Source organism: Asparagus officinalis, chromosome 6 (genome assembly GCF_001876935.1).
Source record: "Asparagus officinalis chromosome 6, Aspof.V1, whole genome shotgun sequence".
NCBI lineage: Eukaryota > Viridiplantae > Streptophyta > Magnoliopsida > Asparagales > Asparagaceae > Asparagus > Asparagus officinalis.
Genome location: NC_033799.1, coordinates 14,913,462 through 14,920,892, shown reverse-complemented (window position 1 = coordinate 14,920,892; position 7,431 = coordinate 14,913,462).

Below are 7,431 nucleotides of genomic sequence, written 5' to 3'. Positions count from 1 at the left end.
ATGAGACCATTTTCTACCAAGCTGTGAGTGAACATAACTAGAAGAGGCATGTCTTGATTTTAACAAAGCAATCTCATTGTTTAAATTTTCAACTTGAGATTTTAATTGTTTATTTTCAAAATCAAGATCTTTAATTATTTTATCTTTCAAAGCAATAACATCATTCAATGAGGATTATAATAACTCAATTTTTGAGTCACATGAGTTATGCAATTTTTTAAAAGAGGAGTGTTCTTTAGGTAACTTTTTAAATCAAAATTTATTCTTCAGATGCGGTTTCCTATTTATACTTGCATAATAAATGATTCAGTTTCGGAATTGGATAATACCTCATCTTCATGAGCCATGAAGCATACGTTTTGATCTTGGAAGGCACACTTAGCGGTTTCTTCATCACTATCTGAATTGCTAGGTTCGGATTCCTCCCATCCTGTATACATTGCCTTCTTCTTCTTCTTATATTTCAAATATTTTTCTTTTATCTTTGGACAATTCCTTGCTATATGTCCCAGTTCATGGCATTCAAAGTATTTACCTACACAAGAAGAAATTTTGTTAGTACGATTATTTTTGAATTTTATGTTCATTCTTACCAATCTTGAAATTCTCTTGGAGAGATGTGTCTCTTCTTTTGACACATCAATATTGCTATTAGAGGAGGATGAGTCACTTTCAATAGCTCCTTTGAGTGCTATTGACTTCATCTTTTGAGGAGGCTCTTTATTTGCTCGTGGGGGTTCTTCCTCCTCCTCCTTTATTTTCTTCTCATGAACCTTGAGTTTTCCAATGAGTCCATCAAGGGTGAGCTCTGCAAGATCATTGGCTTCTTCAATTGCCGTCGCTTTGGGCTCCCATGCCGGTGTGAGAGAACAGAGAATCTTGTAGTTCTTCTCTTGGTTCTCTAGCACCTTGTCAAGGTCATGTAGTTAATTTACAATATTAGTAAACCTACAAAACATGTCATCAATAGACTCATTAGGAAGCATTTTGAATAATTCATATTCATGCATAAGACTACTAGTTTTAGATTCCTTGACTTGTCGAGTTCCTTCATGAGTTATAGATACTTTCTCCCAAAATTTATGTGCGGTTGCACAAGTAGAGACTCTATTATACTCATTTGGAGTGAGTCCACAAATCAAAGCATTCATAGCTTTAACATTTAGTGTAGCCAAATGCCTTTCTTTTTCATCCATGTCCCTACTATATTTTTCAACATATTTTTTCTCTACTACGTCTAGGATGTCAAGATCAATACATCTCAAATATATGCACATCCTAGCTTTCCAACATGAAAAATTATTGCCGGTAAACAAAGGAGGTCTAGTAGTTGACTAACCTTCAAGAACATGCATATTTATGTTTGATTCCATTTGGATCTTTACTCTAAGGTGATTAGACCTCAACAAATATAGAGACCTTGCTCTGATACCAAATGAAATTACACTAGAGAGGAGGGGGGAGGGTGAATAGGGTAATCAAACAATTAATATGCAATTAATAAAATTCAGTGCAACTCAAGACACAATATATCAATATGGCAATAAATGACAGATAGAGAGAGAGAGAGAGAGAGAGAGAGAGAGAGAGAGAGAGAGAGAGAGAGAGAGAGAGAGAGAGATAGAAATAGTTAGACAAATGAGACGCCGATATATTCACGAGGTTCGATCCTCTTGACCTACATCCTCGACCACCTCTCCCGATGGTAATCCACTACACAACCCGGTTTGGAAGCCGAAACTTCTTCACAATGATCTCCTTGAGATCTAACTCGTCACACAATGTTCTCCTTGAGATCAAGCTCCCCACACAATACAAGATAATGAAAGAATCTCTCTAACAACAATCCTATGGCAAGGATAAAGATATAATCAATTAAAGCTCAGGTGTTTGTGGGATGTGAAATTGAAAAACCAAAATTGAAAACTTGAGAGTAAGACAAAAGTTTGAGCTAAAAAACAAAACACAAGTAGAAACTCTTGATTTTCTTTGCTTGCTTTGTTACTGAACAAATGAGGGTTGTGGGATATATATATATATATATTCAGTAAAACTATAAATAGCTGTTACAGTGTCGTCAGTCGACTGATACACTGATCAGTCGACTGATGAGCTGACCGTTGGCTGATTCTGGGAAACTATCGATCGACTGATACAAACCATCGGTCGACTGAAATACTATTCAGTCGACTGATAGAGGTCGGTCGACTGAGCAGAAATATTTTAGTAATTACAAAATAATTTACCAGTCGATTGATACATAGTGTCGGTCGATTGAAAAATATGCATAACCCATTTTTGAACAGTAAATATGATTTTTAAAGGTGTTTTAAAAATAATAAATAAAGTCCAAAATTTATGAAACTTAGGGAAATGATTATTCTGATGAAAGTAAACATGTTAGAAAAATAATTTCTTAAATATCATTTCCCAATTGTGAAAACTTATCATTTGCAAAACGGTCAAAAGTACGGTTTTAGAAGTGTGTGTATTTGATCCCCAAATGCTTCAAAAGTATTCTACTTTATTTCTTGCCTACATTATGATATAGACAGAAAATAAAAATGCAAATACTGCTCACAAATGTATACAACTCTTGAGACTCGATATTTGCTATTTTGTTAATGAAGCTTTTCTTGTATATATACTTGAATGCTCTTTTAGTATTTTAGGCTTCTTCATCAACGTGCCTCCACCTCCACGGATATCATCGTTATGGCACAAAGTCTATCCATCCTCCAAACGATGGCACTAAATTGCTTGATGAACGTATCCTACATATAATCATTTGACAAGTAATTAGTACCGATAATGGGGTTTGTAAATCATCATCAAAACACGAGACCTAACAACAAATACATATATAACTATATAATACATACTTATTAATAAGTAATATATACTAACGTGATTCTCTCTCTCTCAAGTTAGAACTTATAAGTATATATAATATATTTACATATAATATATGTATATAATATAATTTGTAAGTATATACTAATACATACTTATATAAATATAATAAGATTAATCTATTTTTTAACATTTTTTTCTGAAAAAAAAACAACCGGGCTGGCTCAGTGCTGGCCCGGGCTAACTGGGCCAGGGTCCGGGTCATAGTTTTTGCCCGTCTTGGACCCGGTTTTCCGAGCCGGTTGGACAGGACCCGGCCCGGCCTAGTTGGACATGGCTACATATAGTACACATCTATTTTCTTATGTTTTTATCTATCTTTCGCGTACTCCTATCTTTTTTTCATATGTTTTTATCTTCGTTTAATATAAATCTTTTCACCTCCATACAATATGACCATTTTTCATATGAATGTAACTTTCATATGTTTCTAATTGTCTTTCATATGCTTATATATTTTTCATACATACTAACATTATTGCACGCGTAAATGCACGTGCAACATGTTGTGCGCAGTGAAACTCGAAAACCAAATATTGTACGAACAAGAACGAGAAAGATCACAAGCCAAACACATGTACAAATCACAATCACAGCAAGACAAATCAATTTACATGGTTCGACAAGTAGCCTACATCCACGGGGCAAGGAGGGGGGAGTTTTTACTATTAGAGATAAAGAGAATACAAATAAGGTTTACAATCTTGACAAAAACCCTCGAACAAAGCTCTCAAAACCTCTCACAAATTCTCCCTCAAAGGATGCACAATTCTATCTCTAAAGCTGCTCAAAGTCATCCTTCTGTAACCCTAATCAATCAGGTTTAGGGTTATGCATCAACACAAAATAAAATGGATCAGAAAACAAAGCCCAGGCTCAGACCCGAGTCGTGGTCGACCACACTTGACTATGCGGTCGACCGGACAGAATGACAAAAACTCGTAAAATCGATTATAGGGTCCGCGATCGACCGCACTTGACGCCACGGTCGACCGGACATAAATCCGAAAATGCACCATGTAGTGTGCATGTTTGCGGTTGACCGCAGCTGATTTCACGGTCGACGGGCAAGCTTCCAAACAATTTCCTAAGTGTAATTTCCTAAACTTTTTCACCATTTCTTTAATTCTCCACCTTTGTGAAGTTTTTCCAAAAACTGAGCCGACACCAAAAAGAACCAAATGTCCCACTTGTTGTGTCCAGTATGAAGTGGAGTAAATCCATGATAACAGACTCAATCCACAACAAGTCGAAAATCTAAACGAGAGCTCAAACAATCTCCCTCCATCAATATCAACTTATCCAACTGGCCGCATCAAAACGACTGCCTATGTATCCTCTTGCCTAAGGACTCAAGCCTCACGTAGTTCACCCAAATGGCCTCCAAAAGGCCCTCGACATCGAAGAATGTTTAATAGCTCTAAACAATGACCAAACTTCACACCCAAGATAACTTTGGTCAACATATCTGTAGGGTTATCCTTTGTGTGGATTTTCTCCAATATGATATCTTCATCATCCAATACATATCAAACAAAGTGGAATCTAATATTAATGTGCTTCGTGCGTGCATGATAAACCTAGTTATTTGCCAAATAGATAGCTGACATGCTATCATAATGTGCTCATGCCAATGTAAATACATATCAGGAAGTAAACTGGAGCTTATCAAGATCTTCGGCATAATCAGAATTCACATAGCCAATACAATCATGTCCAATCTTCTTATTCTTCTAAAATACCAAACTAACATCCATGGTACCTTTAATATATTGTAGAATCTACTTTACAGCCTCCCAATGACCCTTCCCGGGGTCGTGCATGTACCTCGATACCATGCTCATGGCCTGTGACAAATCTGGTCTCGTACACACTGTCACATACATTAAGCTACCCATCACACTGGCATATTAAACCTTTGACATATAATCTCTGTCCTTAACCAAAACAGGTAACATCAAAGCTGAAAGCTTGATGTGGAGAGCCAATGGAGTACTCACATCTTTTGCATTGCCATTAAAGCTGAATTTCTTTAACATCTTATGCAAGTAACTCCTCTGTGTAAACTTCAATCTCTCCTTCATCCTATCTCTCTCAATCTCTATACTCAATATCTTCTTAGCTTCTCCAAAATCCTTCATTTCAAACTCGGATAATAGCTCCTTTTTTAACTTTTGAATAGTTAAAGAATTCTTGGAAACAATAAGCATATCATCAACATATAACAACAAATAAATGTACTTACCATCCTGTAGCTTGTACATATAAACATATGGGTTATATGGGCTCCTCGTGTATCCATGGCTAATCATAAAGCTATCGAATCTCTTGTACCACTATCGTGGTGATTGCTTCAAACCATAAAGAGACTATTTTAGATTGCACACCAAATCTTCCTTTCCTATAACTTTGAATCCCACGGGTTGTGTTATGTAGATCTCATCATCTAAATCTCCATGTAAAAAGGCTGTCTTAACATCTATCTAGACAAATCCAAATCCAGCTGTGCCACCAATGCTAATAAAATCCGAATCGACGAATGCTTCACAATGGGTAAAAATACCTCGTTGTAATCAACGCCCTCAAGCTGTGCATATCACTTGGCAACCAATATGGTTTTGTACCTAATGTCCCTAATAAAAGATCCCTCTTTCTTTGCATATACCCACTTACAACCAATAGCTTTCTTTCCCTTAGGTAGCTTTGTAAGTTTACAAGTATCGTTCTTATGAAGAGACCGCATCTCCTCCTCCATAGCTTTCTTCTACCTGATTAAATCAAACCTAGACTCCACCTCCCTGAATGTAAAAGAAACTATATCATCAACAACCTCCACTTATAAAGCATATGTAACCATGACATTATTATATCTAGCTGACTGACGAATCTCCCTTCTAAGTCTATTTGCTACAACAGACTCCTGAACATGACCCTACTCCTGAGTCTCACCAACCATTGTATCCTTTATATGTCTGGCTGTCATTCCATCTCCTCCCAGTATCACCTCTGTAGGAGCCTCAATGGATATAATGCTATCTAAAGTAAGTGGAGTCACATCATCATTTACCTACTACGATATCTCACTACTCTGGTCTTCCTCCACCTGCTGAGGAACTTGAGGCCTAATCATGTACGCCTCATCAAATGTGACATCTCTGCTAATGCTATCTTCTTGTCCTGTGGATCCCATAACTTGAAGCCTTTAACACATTCTCTAAATCCCACAAAGACAGCTTTCCTCGCCCTCGGATTCAATTTTCCATCATTGACATGATAATAAGTAGGACACCCAAATATCCGAAGCGACTTATAGTCACTAGCCACCAAATCAGACCATCGCTATATAGGAGTCTTCCCCTGTATCGCAGTGCATGAAAACCTATTGACAAGATGGCTTGCAAAAACTAACGTCTCAAACCAAAAGGATCTAGGCAATCCATTATATGTCATCATACATCACACATTCTCCAGTAAGGTACAGTTCAATCTCTCAGCCACTCTGTTCTGTTACGGTATCTCTCAAACTGTGAAGTGTCGCCTAATGCCGTGATACTAGCAAAACTGTAAAAATAGATCACTCTTATACTCTCCACCGTTATCTAAACGAAGAGTTTTTACCATTCTATCTATCTGCAGCTCCACTTTCTTCCACTCCACATCTTTGCTAATGACTATCTTCTTGTCCTGTGGATCCCATAACTTGAAGCCTTTAACACATTCTCTAAATCTCACAAAGACAGCTTTCCTCTAAATCCCACAAAGACAGCTTTCCTCGCCCTCGGATTCAATTTTCCATCATTGACATGATAATAAGTAGGACACCCAAATATCCGAAGCGACTTATAGTCACTAGCCACCAAATCAGACCATCGCTATATAGGAGTCTTCCCCTGTATCGCAGTGCATGAAAACCTATTGACAAGATGGCTTGCAAAAACTAACGTCTCAAACCAAAAGGATCTAGGCAATCCATTATATGTCATCATACATCACACATTCTCCAGTAAGGTACAGTTCAATCTCTCAGCCACTCTGTTCTGTTACGGTATCTCTCAAACTGTGAAGTGTCGCCTAATGCCGTGATACTAGCAAAACTGTAAAAATAGATCACTCTTATACTCTCCACCGTTATCTAAACGAAGAGTTTTTACCATTCTATCTATCTGCAGCTCCACTTTCTTCCACTCCACATCTTTGCTAATGACTATCTTCTTGTCCTGTGGATCCCATAACTTGAAGCCTTTAACACATTCTCTAAATCTCACAAAGACAGCTTTCCTCGCCCTCGTATTTAATTTTCCATCATTGACATGATAATAAGCAGGACACTCGAATATCCAAAGTGACTCATAGTCCCTAGCCACTGAACCAGACCATCACTCTATAGGAGTCTTCCCCTGTATTGCAGTGCACGATAACCTATTGACGAGATGGCTCGCATAAACTAACGTCTCGGCCCAAAAGGATATAGGCAATCCACTCCGTGTCATCATACATCGCATATTCTCTAGTAAAGTA